The sequence below is a fragment of the Coregonus clupeaformis genome, chromosome 37 (assembly GCF_020615455.1).
Source record: "Coregonus clupeaformis isolate EN_2021a chromosome 37, ASM2061545v1, whole genome shotgun sequence".
Classification (NCBI taxonomy): Eukaryota; Metazoa; Chordata; class Actinopteri; order Salmoniformes; family Salmonidae; genus Coregonus; species Coregonus clupeaformis.
In genome coordinates, this window is record NC_059228.1 from 28,290,310 (window position 1) to 28,305,740 (window position 15,431).

The 15,431-nt window shown below is 44.8% G+C and overlaps 1 protein-coding gene across 6 annotated transcripts in view; it reads right to left on the bottom strand.

Moving 5' to 3' along the window:
- The window catches only part of LOC121553513 (bifunctional heparan sulfate N-deacetylase/N-sulfotransferase 2), a 175,234-nt gene that overhangs the window by 111,691 nt on the left and 48,112 nt on the right, over nucleotides 1-15,431 (bottom strand). The window contains exon 1 of one of the 6 annotated variants that reach the window (XM_041866664.2): nucleotides 4,042-4,144. The exons of the other annotated variants lie outside the window; for them this stretch is intronic. The gene's annotated coding sequence lies outside the window, so the exon portion shown is untranslated. Of the gene's footprint in view, nucleotides 1-4,041; nucleotides 4,145-15,431 lie in introns of those variants that run through there. 6 annotated transcript variants of the gene reach the window in all.

Consider the following 15,431-nt stretch of genomic DNA (forward strand, 5'->3'; position numbering starts at 1 on the left):
ACAATTTTGAGGGCCTTCCTCTGACACCGCCTGGTATAGAGGTCCTGGATGGCAGGAAGCTTTGCACCCCAGTATCTCTATATGCACATAATCTCTTGCACATCTATCATTCCAGTGTTAATACTAATTGTAATTATTTTGCACTATAGCCTATTTATTGCCTTACCTCCATAACTTACTACATTTGCACACACTGTATATATATTTTCTGTGGTATTTTTGACTTTATGTTTTGTTTACCCCATATGTAACTCTGTGTTGTTGTTTTTATTGCACTGCTTTGCTTTATCTTGGCCAGGTCGCAGTTGTAAATGAGAACTTGTTCTCAACTGGCTTACCTGGATAAATAAAGGTGAAATAAAAAAAAATGAGAAAAACAACCTTGCCATGAAAAGCAGCTTCCCATTTGCTGCCACAATCAGCTCATTTTCACAGAAACAGTTGTCACACACAGTGTGCAAGTTGGTTCAGCTCTGAAAAGGCACATTCATCACATAAGATGGATTTAATAATTTGAAGCCGCATATGCGATAAGAGAGACCCAAAGTGGTTTGCAGCTTTTGCAGTAATAACAGTGCAATAGCAGCCTCAAAAACCAGCAGCGCAAGAAAAATTACTAGATTGTTTTGGTGACGTCAACACTAAAACATGATGCCTTTTCTGGGCTTCTTCAGTTAATTGCCTCCACTTTAATTACAACAACATCTAGGAAAAATGTCAGACAAGATCTGGTTTTTCTGCTCCTAATACTGTATTATTTGATCATCTGCTAAATTAAGAGAAACTTGAGACGTCTGCATTGAGTTTTGCCGTTAATGCAGCAACTTGTTATATTCAGACGATGACGTCACAGAGAGGGAAGGAAAAACCGGAGCTGAGAGACAAAGCGCGAAAATGTGGGGTCCGAAATTGACACCCTTGATAAAGATGAGCAAATATTACTGTATAAAATAAATATTTCAAATACTGAGCTATCCTATATGTTAATTTCTTTTTGGGAAATTATATAATTTTTTACTAATACAATTGCTCAGAGAAAGAGATTTTGTTTAATAATAATTGTTTTATAACAGAGAAAGTAGGGGTCAAAAGTTAAATCCGGAGACTGAGATGACCATTGCAAAATGTTGATTTTGTGGCCAATTAAATTCTTTGTGGATTATGATGTGTGTTTGCGGTTATTGTCTTGCAGGAAGATTCAGCCTCCTGGCAGAGGCAACCAGGTTTTCAGCAAAAATATCCTGGTTCTGGGTAAAGTTCATGATGCCGTTGACCTTAACATTGACCACAGGACCAGTGGAAGCAAAATTGCCCCATAACATCAAAGATCCACCATCATATTTTACAGTAGGTATGAGGATATTTTCTGCTCATACATTCTCATTTTGACGCCAGACTCACCACCTTTGTGCGTGGCCAAAGAGCTCTATTTTCACGTCATCTGACCAAAGCAAAAGGTTCCAATCCAAGTGATATATTATATGAATGCTATAAATTCAATTGGGCAATTTGGGTGCAATCAATTACCTTAATTTCTCAGAGATGAAATTATATTTTAACAAAGTAATGTTGCATTAATGCTAATCTTATCAGTTTCTAACTTCAGAAAAGATTTGAGAACATTCTGAGATGGTGGGTGTCATGGCTTGCTGAAATTAAATGGAACGACCCTCAGCAGACTCTCTCTATGTCGTATAGCCTAACTCCAGTCTCTCTGCCGACTCTGTCCGCTTCCAAAATGTCAACCACCCTCAAAAGGGACACAGCAGACACCAGCATGGAGACAGCCAGCAGTTGTCATGGAAACTGCAGCTAAACACACACACAAACTCTCTCAGAGCAAAGCACATTCACGCCGAACAACAGGACCAGAAGAATAAATACAAAGTGTCAGCCGGAAATTATAACATGGTAAAGTGCAAAGCCCAGCGTTTTCTGTCAGGGATGGGACCGGCAAACAGTGTAAGATTTATGATTTGTGCGAGATAAAGGGCTGACAATTCTATTAGAGGCAACAAGGATTAATAAATGTAGGCCATCTCCCAGGGGCTGCTGGGGACACAGGGGCCATCGCAATAGTGCTGTATGGGAGGGGACTGCTGGGCTGGGTTCTGTTGTGGTGAATTGAGTACAAGCTCTGTGTAAACTGCAACTCCCACAGTTCTGCTGGGCAGACTACTACTACCCAACAACCCACAAGGACTGCGGAGATCTACTCTGCAGAGATCCACAGGTAAGGAGAGATGACATTCAGTTAAAAAAGATAGAAAAAATTAAGTCAGTGCTCATAGTTATTGGCATTCTGATTCTACTTCTGCCCACACTTTATTCTACAGACTGTAGCGTCACAAACAAACACATAAAACATTTCAATGTGCTGTTCCAAGGGCTGCTAAGGTCCCCAGTGAGGTGAGGTAAGGCATCTACAGACCCTGGGTAGAAAAGCTCCACACCCAGTAATTATACATTTCTATAGCAAGTTGCAGGAGTTTCTTTAGAGCAAACCAAAAGGTGGGAGTAAGTCTAGCACCTCTCTCTCACACACACACAGGCTTTTCAAATGGATGACTACATTTGGATTCATTGCTGTAAGGCTGAAATAGAGAATGATCGTGAGAGACATGAAGAAATCAGTTTGAGGTCATAGAAAAATGACTTTACTTTCTACAGCAAGAACATTTTGGTTTGAAAGGATAATAGACCAAACACATGAGAGGTAGTGGAAGGACAGAGGGCAGTCTACTGACAATGGACAGGGTCCGACTATGGACCAAATCAAAGCAGAACTAGGCCATTTGATGGAGCTTTATACGCAAACATAGCTTTCAATACAGGGCTGTGTGAATCAAACGTATGGCTAGTTTATTGAAAACTCTACCACTTGAACATCATAATGTTACAATGCATAATCAGTTTCCCCCCCAGACACTCAGTGACAAGCTATTGACTCACTTGTATAATAACATGGATACATCTAGAAATAGATGAATGGCTGAAAGAATAAACAAACAAAGGACTAAACAACAAGGAGGCATTGGGCTGTGGGGCCTTGATGTAGCCAGGACCGGGGATCCAGCAGCCCTTCCACAGGGATATCCACAGAACCCAACGGATTCAGGACTGATTTATGCCTCTATTAACAGCAGGGGGGTTCAACAAGACTGGGCTCGCAAACCATCAAACACATACAGGCATAAACAGTGCTCAATTAGTTGCACATTATGAAACTGCTCCAGACGAACAATGCGATAAATACCAACGAGCCAATGCTAATGAGTCTCTGTTCTTCCTCTCTCCCATGTCAGGGAAAAATATGAACTGTTCCTCGCTTGTCCTGGTAAGAAGAAAGAGAGAATGGAAAGAGAAGGGGAAGATGGCAGAGAGGGAGGAAAGGGGGGGAGATAGAGGGGTTCATGATGAAACAGCCAGCAGAGGGATTTTTTTTTTTTTTGCGTAAAAAGAATCAGACGTAATTCAGTCCTTTCTTTTCCTTTACATATACATTTTTTCTCAGACTATCTGCCAACACACAAGCCTGTCTCTCTCCGTTATCGTTCACCCCCAGTGTACCCAGCCTCCCCAAGCCTCATCCCCCCCATTGTTCCAGTCCTATCTGCCACCGGAAATTAAAGTTCCATGTTTGGGCCTCGCAGAAAGCAGGCCCCTACTGTGCTTCACGCTTGAGAGGGGTAAGTACGGCATGACAATTTCTCACGCACACAAACACATGGAAACACATGGAAACACATGCATGCACATAGTACACACAGCCAGTCTTGACCTAAATCACACAAACAGTTCATTTCCACCTGCTGATACACACACCTGAAACATTTGAAGGAATGGGAGAATGACAGTGCAGGGCCTGAACATCATAGAGACAATCAGGGGAGAATTAAGCAATTGTGTATTTTCAAAGGAAAATGTATTTGAAGAGTTCTGAAGTGTAGAACTAGAAAACTAAATTGGTTGGGGCTTCTCAAATACCCTGGGCTGCCTGTGAGAGTGCAGGAGGCAGTCTGGTATTGCCTTATACTGTACCTTGGCAAACAAAGCCTAGCCAAGCAGAGGGAGATAACGGCAAGCAGCGCTGCAGACTCCAGCCCCGCCACACAATGGGCCCCTATCGCTAGCCCCGCTCCCTGCTTTCAAGTCCTCATTAAGATAACGCTCCAGCAATTAAACTCTAAACTTTCATCCGAGGGCCTGAGAGAGAGGGGAGAGAAAAGAGGGTGAGAAATGTGGGAGCAAATAACTTTCATTTTGGGAAAGAATACAAAAGTTTGAGTTGTCCAAATTTCGAGGGAGGTGAAAATGACTACAGGAAGCAAGAGGAGAGGGTACCAATTGGAGAGGAAGAGGTTGCGGTCTGATGGAGATTTTTTTGTTGTTGTTGAGAAATTAGAGAAATACATTTCCCACAAGCCGAAGGGTCTTGGTTCCAACTGGCATCTCATTACTTTGCTTCCCGGGCAGCAGGGAATCTATTAACACAACAGCTGGACTGAGAGAGGGGAGAGAGAGATGGGGAGAAAACCAGAGGGAGGAGGAGGAGAGATGCAGAGCTTTCCAGGGTGAACAGAGGAGAGAGTTGAACTGACAAATATGGGGTTAAAAGTAGAGGAGAAGGGGTGCACAGCAACCTAAAAGGCTCCAGCACTTTTCCATTGACATGCCCCGACACATCAAAAGCTGATCAGTTCACTCCCCGTTCCTATCTGGAGAAAATGTCAGAGAATCTTCCAATATGATTGGCTATGGGCAGGAAGAGGAGCTCACAACACACAGAAAGGGAGGGCTGAAATGAATCACACTCCCATCGCTACCCCAGTGTGTCTATCTACAGCTTGAAGGAATTCAAACACCATCACAAATACGGATTCCTAATACACAAGATGAACCAAGCAGACAATCATGCGACTGTGGGCCCTTGTTCTCCAGTGTGGTTAATCGGCTTATTAGCTCGAGCAGATGATCACAGAAGGCTGAGAGGCGCACTCTGACATTATGATTTAACTCTCAGACAACAAAACACATAACTACGACATATGATGCAGTGAGGGCCTGGAGAAATGCATTGTATGTTTCTGCCTTTGAAATTAATCCTTTCAAATTGGAGAGGAGAGACAGTCTACATATATCTAGACTATTTGAATTCCATTTTCATTCATACACACACACACACACACCCAGGCGTGAGAGTTTGACCGCTGGGAGAGAGAGCGAGAGCTTTTCAAAACCACACAAAGACGGAGGCATCACCGTGAAATCCACTCCATGAGATCTGAATTTTTATTTGTTTGGGGGGTATTCTCTTTAATAAGCAGTCAACAAAAACTGACAATGGATTTTTCCAGCTGTGCAGAGTAAGTAGAATGATAAAGTCCCCAGGGAGGAGAAATGCAGAAGAGAAAACCCACACAGCTGAGCTTCTGCCAAGTACTCCAAATTCTGTGATTATCACAGCTGAGAGGGAGAGCTGGGAGAGATGGAGACAGGCATCAGAAGCGCCAGGCACAAACAAGTGACACACTCCCAGGCTACCTAGGAACTGATATAGAAGACCAGAGGAGCCCAACTGAGCCTCATGTACCTCTCTACGTAGTTCTAAGTACATTTGTGCGGCTGGATTTTTGGAACACGACACAAGCCGACATCCACCGGCTCCGTTTGCATAGACTGTGTAAAGCCCTTAAGACTACCACACACACACTCACATAGAGAAACCCAAATATTTATCCACATTCTTCCACATCTTTATCTGGACAGGCCAGCTGCTGGGGTCCATTGAGCGATAATCAGGGCTTTGGCTCGCGACATGCTCACACAGGAAGTGCACCTCATCAGCCCTGCTTTTTCCATTTGGCCTCGGAGCCACCAGGCATCTCAGCAGCAGGATGGGGGAAATAAATCAGAACAATAAACCAGAGCAGGTAAACAACTTGTGCCCACACACATGACATGGAAGCCACTGACAGCTAAGGACAGTCCCTCTCTGGTCTCGCATGGAGGAGAATGGAGTTTGTGTGACATGCTGCATAGAGATGCAGCCAAATGGCTTTCAGGAAAGGAGTGCCAAGTAGGTTTGTGTGCATGTCGTGACTCTCCTTTAATTCCAAGCCTCTCTGAGGCGGCGATTGAGAAGCGAGTGGGCTTTGATTGCAGGGCATTACAGGTGGTTCTAATTTAATAATTAACTGATTAGACGAGTATGAATCATGAATTATTAACGTAGCCTAATATCAGGGGGTGGGCTGGAGTAAATCACAGCGAGATGCGTTTACGACAGCTGTCTGAGGCATCAATCTATACCTTTACCTGCCGGGGCCAGAATAACTCTCAGCCAGGAGGACACGATGCCAAACTCGCTCTCGCCTGTTTATTCCCCTCATCGATTCCTCCTACTCTTCCTTTTCCTCCTCTTGCCTCCATCTTTCTCCCCCTCTCGTCCTCGGACTACTTCCCTACCCACTCTACTGCACACATCCCTCCATTTCAGTCTTGTTCTCCACTGATTTCTCTCCATCCCTCCCATCCTCCCTCCCCGCAGTCAGTGATCAGGGCCAGAGCAGTGTGGCCAGGCTAGAGCCCTCCAGAGACGGGCGGTTTGGAGGAGGCTCCTCAGGATTGGAGAGCATTCGACTGCACCAGCGAGGAGCGAAGCGTGTCAGACAGCTGCTACTGCCACGCCAAATCCCCACCAAAGCACAGTGCATAGAGAGAGAGGGAGGAGAGGGAGGGAGGGAGGAGAGGGAGGAGAGGGAGGGAGGGAGGAGAGGGAGGAGAGGGAGGGAGGGAGGAGAGGGAGAGCAAGACTGACAGGGATGAGAGTGGGTGGATAGATTAGGGAGGAAAGGAGCGGGATTTTTTTTTTTTTAACAAGAAAGAGGGTAAAGAAGCTCAAAATAAAAGGCAGAGAACACATAGAATTGGAAGGAGGAGGAGAAAGGGAGTGAAAGTGGAGGTGCTGGGAGGGGTGGAGGAGGTTGGTGCAGCGAGGAGACATTTCTTGGTTGATCTGTGACTATCCCCTCACTCAGTGAACAGAGTCTAAATACATTAGCAAGACAGAGGTAGATTTGAGAGCCTTTCCCATAGACCCCCTTCACACAGAGTGGAAGCAGGATGGGGGGGGGGGTCAAAGCTAGCAAGAGCACCAAACAATGCATGATGGATAGCTGAGGGCCAAGGGAGGGCCCACAATAGAGCAGGAAATAAAATCAAAGAGTTGGGAACATACACTCAACGATGGCAAGCAGAATACTGTGAAACTCTTGTTCTGCCCCTTTTGCTTATTTTGTTTATGTTCTTTGATCTTGAACATTGAAGTAGAGGTCACATGAATATAAAGAGAAACAGACTGACAATACGAGGGAGAGTTCTCCATTGAAAACCTAGAATGCACTCATTCAGTGTGATGATGCATGAGAACATGAGCATGAGGAAGTAGTCACTGTGAAAGAGGTGATGGAGCCGCATATCTGTAGTCATGGTGATTGGTGACAAAGTAGGGTCCAGCATTGATATATTTGATGCATAACCATATATGAAATATAACCTAGGTTCTTCATGCCCTTGACCTGACTGTGGTGTGTCAGTGTTGGCCAGGGGGAGTGCCTCTGGGCTGGAGCAGGAAAGGCTCTTTAGGGTTCTCAGGACGAGTCCACACCATCTGTTATTTCCACACAGAGCAGAGGTGTTCAGAAGCCTCACTCCCCATGCCAAGCAGCCCAACAGCTGGCAGGGCTGGGAGCCAGCAGTTTCTCCTCCAACCTCCGGATGGAACCTCCACTACCGAGGAGCAGAAATTAGCTGCACCGTGGAGCAGGGCCAGGCAGAGGAAAGAGAGCACAGCGTGTCACGGATCCCAACTGGCTTCTGACCACAAACAGAAAATGTGATTGCAGACGGTTCGTAGTAAAACGCTTTAATTGATGTGGTGGGGAGAAAAACACTTTTTAAAAATAGGTCAGCAACAATTTACGTTCCTAACAAGGACACAATGGACGAACAACTTAGTCAGACTTCACCGTGACCAGGCTTTGCATGGTGTGAGAGATTCTTCACTGCGAGAGCTCTCTGGCGGCAGTCTCCAGGCAACCAACTGCCCCCCCCGTGCTGGTTATGAAACGGTGGCAGCGTGCGCAGACATGCCGGCAGTGGAATGCAGCAAGCCAGCCGCCTCTGCTCTACCTGTCACCATGGAGACGATGGGGTCAGCACCGGGTCGGCAGATTAAAAGACACCACACCCCCGCCAGTTAGCTAACTGGATCACAACTTCCTTCCTGTCTAGATCACAACTTCCTTCCTGGTTACCTCCTACGGTAGGAAACCAGAACTGGGTTGATTTGAAGAAAAAACACCTTGGTTGTAGTAAGTCGCTGTAGTAGTGAGCCACAGCTACGTGACTATATAATGAGAGTGCTTCTCCTCCGTTCCCAGGGGTTCCACTATGTTTAGACACCAGTCGTCTGGTTGTCCGCTGCCTGCTTCCCCCGTACTGTCTGAACGGTCCATTCCTGTCGAAGTCAGGTCATGAATCTACACCAAGCCTCATCACAGACTGACAACACATAAAAGAGGGTCGTTCCACCTCAAGAAAGAGGATTGGAGTCCACCTGTGGCCAATTCAATTGTTTGGACATGATTTAGAAAGAAACACACTGGTCTATATAAGGTCCCACAGTTGACAGTGAATGTCAGAGCAGAAACTATACCATGAATTCCAAGGAACTCCGAGATAGAATTGTTATGAGGCATATATCTGGGGAAGGGTATAAAAAAAATTGTTGAGTGTTGAAAGTTTCCAAGAACACAGTGGTCTCCATCATTGGGAATTGAAAAATAAACTCCAGGGCTTGACATTAACTTTTTTAGCCACTTGTCCTTTGGACAAGTAGGACATATGTTTTACTTGTCCGAAAGCTCAAGTCAATTCCCCCCCCCCCCCAAAAAAAAAAGTAGTATATAACACCATCGGCAGTGGTACTACTTAAGTCGTTTTTTTGGGTATCTGTACTATTTATACACTGCTCCAAAAAATTAAGGGAACACTTAAACAACACAATGTAACTCCAAGTCAATCACACTTCTGTGAAATCAAACTGTCCACTTAGGAAGCAACACTGATTGACAATAAATGTCACATGCTGTTGTGCAAATGGAATAGACAACAGGTGGAAATTATAGGCAATTAGCAAGACACCCCCAATAAAGGACTGGTTTTGCAGGTGGTGACCACAGACCACTTCTCAGTTCCTATTCTTCCTGGCTGATGTTTTGGTCACTTTTGAATGCTGGCGGTGCTTTCACTCTAGTGGTAGCATGAGACGGAGTCTACAACCCACACAAGTGGCTCAGGTAGTGCAGCTCATCCAGGATGGCACATCAATGCGAGCTGTGGCAAGAAGGTTTGCTGTGTCTGTCAGCGTAGTGTCCAGAGCATGGAGGCGCTACCAGGAGACAGGCCAGTACATCAGGAGACGTGGAGGAGGCCGTAGGAGGGCAACAACCCAGCAGCAGGACTGCTACCTCCGCCTTTGTGCAAGGAGGAGCAGGAGGAGCACTGCCAGAGCCCTGCAAAATGACCTCCAGCAGGCCACAAATGTGCATGTCTGCTCAAACGGTCAGAAAAAGACTCCATGATGGTGGTATGAGGGCCCGACGTCCACAGGTGGGGGTTGTGCTTACAGCCCAACACCGTGCAGGACGTTTGGCATTTGCCAGAGAACACCAAGATTGGCAAATTCGCCACTGGCGCCCTGTGCTCTTCACAGATGAAAGCAGGTTCACACTGAGCACATGTGACAGACGTGACAGAGTCTGGAGACGCCGTGGAGAACGTTCTGCTGCCTGCAACATCCTCCAGCATGACCGGTGGCATTTCTTTGGGGGGCCGCACAGCCCTCCATGTGCTCGCCAGAGGTAGCCTGACTGCCATTAGGTACCGAGATGAGATCCTCAGACCCCTTGTGAGACCATATGCTGGTGCGGTTGGCCCTGGGTTCCTCCTAATGCAAGACAATGCTAGACCTCATGTGGCTGGAGTGTGTCAGCAGTTCTTGCAAGAGGAAGGCATTGATGCTATGGACCGCCCGTTCTCCAGACCTGAATCCAATTGAGCACATCTGGGACATCATGTCTCGCTCCATCCACCAACGCCACGTTGCACCACAGACTGTCCAGGAGTTGGCGGATGCTTTAGTCCAGGTCTGGGAGGAGATCCCTCAGGAGACCATCCGCCACCTCATCAGGAGCATGCCAAGGCGTTGTAGGGAGGTCATACAGGCACGTGGAGGCCACACACACTACTGAGCCTCATTTTGACTTGTTTTAAGGACATTACATCAAAGTTGGATCAGCCTGTAGTGTGGTTTTCCACTTTAATTTTGAGGGTGACTCCAAATCCAGACCTCCATGGGTTGATACATTTGATTTCCATTGATAATTTTTGTGTGATTTTGTTGTCAGCACATTCAACTATGTAAAGAAAAAAGTATTTCATAAGATTATTTCATTCATTCAGATCTAGGATGTGTTATTTTAGTGTTCCCTATATTTTTTTGAGCAGTGTATTTTTGATAACTTTTACTTTACTACATTCCTAAAGAAAAGAATGTACTTTTTACTCCATACATTTTCCCTGATACCCAAAAGTACTTGTTACATTTTGAATGCTTAGCAGGAAAGGAAAATGGCCCAATTCACACACTTCTCAAGAGAACTTCCCTGGGCGTCCCTACTGTGGAAAATTGAGCAAGTTGAGGTGACTAAACTGCTTGGAGTAACCCTGGATTGTAAACTGTCACGGTCAAAACATATTGATACAACAGTAGCTAAGATGGGGAACAGTCTGTCCATAATAAAGCGCTGCTCTGCCTTCTTAACAACACTATCAACAAGGCAGATCCTACAGGCCCTAGTTTTGTCGCACCTGGACTACTGTTGAGTAGTCTGGTCAGGTGCCACAAAGAGTGATTTAGGAATATTACAATTGGTTCAGAACAGGGCAACACGGCTGGCCCTTGGATGTACACGGAGCGGTAACATGAATAATATTAATGTCAATCTCTCCTGGCTCAAAGTGGAGGAGAGATTGACTTCATCATTACTTGTTTTTGTAAGAAGTGTTGACAAGCTGAATGTACCAAGCTGTCTGTTTAAACTACTAGCACACAGCTCAGACACCCATACATACCCCACAAGACATGTCACCAGAGGTCTCTTCACAATCCCTAAATCCAGAACAGATTATGGGAGGCACACAGTATTACATAGAGCCATGACTACATGGAACTCTATTCCACATCAGGTAACTGATGCAAGCAGTGGAATATTTTATTTTTTTTGAAACAGGTAAAAATACACCACAGCAGGGACTGTGAATAGAGAGAGACAAAGTTACAGACAGGCATACGCACACCAGCGTTAGCACACGCACTCTACACATACGTACATTGTAATATTGTTGTACGGTGGTATTATTCATTTTGTATTGTAGATATGTAGCGGTGTAATAATGTTATATGCTGTACTGTTTTATCTTTAGTTTTATATGTAATGTAAGTGCCTTAATGTGTTTGGACCCAAGGAAGAGTAGCTGCTGCCTTGGCAGCAGCTAATGGGGATCCCTAATAAATAAAAATACTGCCTCTGATCTGGCGAACAAAAAATGCTTAATTTGTAAATGCTGTCTGCGTGTTGTAGTGTGCCCCTGGCTATCCGTAAATTATTTAAAAATACAAATACATTGTGCCGTTTGGTTTGCTTAATACAAGCAATTTGAAATGTATACTTTTACTTTTGATACATAAGTATATTTTTGCAATTACATTTACTTTTGATCCTTAAAAAACCAAATACTTTTAGACTTTCACTCAACTAGTATTTTACTGGGTGACTTTTACTTGAGTCATTTTTTATTAAGGAATCTTTACTTTTACTCAAGTATGACAATTGGGTACCTTTTCCACCACTGACAATTGGCCAAAAAGGTGACTGAAAATTGTGCTGTATGATGCAAGGAACCACTTCCCAAAATAACATTAATTATTATCACTGGTATTGACAATGGACGGCTGCTGGTCTCTGGTCCCATGTATTATAATATACAGTATCTCCTGCCGTTGTGGCCTTGAGCAAGGCCCTTAACCCCACCCCCAAAGTAAAATACTGCACTGATAGGCTACTGTAACACACACACACACACACACACACACACACACACAAACACGTGGTCCGTCAACCCTCCATCTGGAGATACTGGGTGTGCAGGCTTTTGATCAAACCCTGCTCAAACACACCAGTCAGCTTATCAAGGTCCTGTTGAGCAGCTGAGTTTTTACAATGTGGTGTCTTTGAGCAGGGCTGGAGCAAAAGCCTGCACACCCAGTAGCTCTCCTGGAGGATGGTGGCAACCCTGTAACATTACAGTTAACACCAAATGCATTTTATTTCTTCATAAATTAATTCCCCCATTCAATGAACCAGGGATCAAATGGCTAAGGTGGGCGAGGTAACTAAGATGTTTATCTATTTGTAAGGTTAAATTATTCAGTGTTCAGGGGAGATCTTGAAAGCATAGCAGTTACTTGTCAATTAGGCTATTCTAAGAATATTTTTTTTTACTTTGTCTAAAACAAAAATCCAGAAAATCACATTGTATGATTTTTAAGTAATTAATTTGCATTTTTTTGCATGACATAAGTATTTGATACATCAGAAAAGCAGAACTTAATATTTGGTACAGAAACCTTTGTTTGCAATTACAGAGATCATACGTTTCCTGTAGGTCTTGACCAGGTTTGCACACACTGCAACAGGGATTTTGGTCCACTCCTCCATACAGACCTTCTCCAGATCCTTCAGGTTTCGGGGCTGTCGCTGGGCAATACGGACTTTCAGCTCCCACCAAAGATTATCTATTGGGTTCAGGTCTGGAGACTGGCTAGGCCACTCCAGGACCTTGAGATGCTTCTTACGGAGCCACTCCTTAGTTGCCCTGGCTGTGTGTTTCGGGTCGTTGTCATGCTGGAAGACCCAGCCACGACCCATCTTCAATGCTCTTACTGAGGGAAGGAGGTTGTTGGCCAAGATCTCGCGATACATGGACCCATCCATCCAATACGGTGCAGTCGTCCTGTCCCCTTTGCAGAAAAGCAAGAATTATGTTTCCACCTCCATGCTTCACGGTTGGGATGGTGTTATTGGGGTTGTACTCATCCTTCTTCCTCCAAACACGGCGAGTGGAGTTTAGACCAAAAAGCTCTATTTTTGTCTCATCAGACCACATGACCTTCTCCCAATCCTCCTCTGGATCATCCAGATGGTCATTGGCAAACTTCAGACGGGCCTGGACATGCGCTGGCTTGAGCTGGGGGCCCTTGGGTGCGCTGGAGGATTTTAATCCATGACGGCGTAGTGTGTTACTAATGGTTTTCTTTGAGACTGTGGTCCCAGCTCTCTTCAGGTCATTGACCAGGTCCTGCTGTGTAGTTCTGGGCTGATCCCTCACCTTCCTCATGATCATTGATGCCCCACGAGGTGAGATCTTGCATGGAGCCCCAGACCGAGGGTGATTGACCGTCATCTTGAACTTCTTCCATTTTCTAATAATTTTGCCAACAGTTGTTGCCTTCTCAACAAGCTGCTTGCCTATTGTCCTGTAGCCCATCCCAGCCTTGTACAGGTTTACAATTTTATCCCTGATGTCCTTATACAGCTCTCTGGTCTTGGCCATTGTGGAGAGTTTGGAGTCTGTTTGAGTGTGTGGACAGGTGTATTTTATACAGGTAACGAGTTCAGACAGGTGCAGTTAATACAGGTAATGAGTGGAGAACAGGAGGGCTTCTTAAAGAAAAACTAACAGGTCTGTGAGAGCCAGAATTCTTACTGGTTGGTAGGTGATCAAATACTTATGTCATGCAATAAATTGCAAATGAATTACTTAAAAATCATACAATGTGATTTTCTGGAGAAAAAAAATCTCAATTGGTCTGTCATAGTTGACGTGTACCTATGATGAAAATTACAGGCCTCTCTCATCTTTTTAAGTGGGAGAACTTGCACAATTGGTGGCTGACTAAATACTTTTTTCCCCCATACATACAGTACATACAGTGAGGGTAAAAAGTATTTGATTCTGCTGATTTTGTACGTTTGCCCACTGACAAAGACATGATCAGTCTATAATTTTAATGGTAGGTTTATTTGAACAGTGAGAGACAGAATCACAACAAAAAAATCCAGAAAAACGCATGTCAAAAATGTTATAAATTGATTTGCATTTTAATGAGGGAAATAAGTGTTTGACCCCTCTGCAAAACATGACTTAGTACTTGGTGGCAAAACCCTTGTTGGCAATCAAAAAGGTCAGACGTTTCTTGCAGTTGGCCACCAGGTTTGCACACATCTCAGGAGGGATTTTGTTCCACTCCTCTTTGCAGATCTTCTCCAAGTCATTAAAGGTTTCGAGGCTGATGTTCGGCAACTCGAACCTTCAGCTCCCTCCACAGATGTTCTATGGGATTAAGGTCTGGAGACTGTCTAGGCCACTCCAGGACCTTAGTGTGCCTCTTCTTGAGCCACTCCTTTGTTGTCTTGGCCGTGTGTTTTGGGTCATTGTCACACTGGAATACCCATCCACGACCCATTTTCAATGCCCTGGCTGAGAGAAGGAGGTTCTCACCCAAGATTTGACGGTACATGGCCCCGTCCATCGTCCCTTTGATGCGGTGAAGTTGTCCTGTCCCCTTAGCAGAAAAACACCCCCAAAGCATAATGTTTCCACCTCCATGTTTGACGGTGGGGATGGTGTTCTTGGGGTCATAGGCAGCATTCCTCCTCCTCCAAACACGGCAAGTTGAGTTGATGCTAAAGAGCTCAATTTTGGTCTCATCTGACCACAACACTTTCACCCAGTTCTCCTCTGAATCATTCAGATGTTCATTGGCAAACTTCAGACGGGCCTGTATATGTGCTTTCTTGAGCAGGGGGACCTTGCTGGCGCTGCAGGATTTCAGTCCTTCACGGCGTAGTGTGTTACCAATTGTTTTCTTGGTGACTTTGGTCCCAGCTGCCTTGAGATCATTGACAAGATCCTCCCGTGTAGTTCTTGTTGTGGAAAATAACCACTATACCTTATTAAAAATCAAAGGTCTTACAGAGTTTTTGTTGCATCAAGAATGACTTTATTTTTAATTTAACAAAGCCAGGTCAATCTGCAGATTGGAACCCCCTCTTACTCTCTCCCTCCATCTTATATAGTCCCCTCTTCAGTTTCCCGCTATTTTATTGCTCCGCCCACTTCCTTTGTCTCCGAGGGCGACTAAATTCGACTTTCATTAAGTTCAGAGTACTACAATCAATCAATCCTTATCTTGCAAAAACACTCATGTTTAGTTTAAACTCTGTTCAACCCCGGCTCTTTTC